Raw genomic sequence first — 338 nt, 5'->3', positions numbered from 1 at the left:
CATGATCTAATGGGTGCGGGGGGGGGGGGGACACACTGCCAAGTGTACCTGAGTGAGAGAATTCTCTTAACCCTTTCCCTCCCACATCCCCTTGCATGTAGAGTTACAATATCCAACAAAGTGTTATGGATAGGGATGTCAGCCTCCAGGTGGGACCTGTTGATCCCCCGGAATCACATCTCAATTCCAGACTGCAGAGATCAGTTCCCCAGGAGAAAATGGCTGCTTTCGAGGGTGGACTCTATGGCATTGCACCCCTCTGAGCTCCCTGTCCTCCTCAGGTTCCACCCTCACATCTCCAGAAGATCCCGACATGGAGCTGACAACCCTGCCCCCTA

Source organism: Gekko japonicus, unplaced genomic scaffold (genome assembly GCF_001447785.1).
Source record: "Gekko japonicus isolate JY-2015 unplaced genomic scaffold, Gekko_japonicus_V1.1 scaffold2960, whole genome shotgun sequence".
Classification (NCBI taxonomy): Eukaryota; Metazoa; Chordata; class Lepidosauria; order Squamata; family Gekkonidae; genus Gekko; species Gekko japonicus.
The sequence above is the reverse complement of the archived record's forward strand: the minus strand, read 5'-3'. Positions refer to the sequence as shown.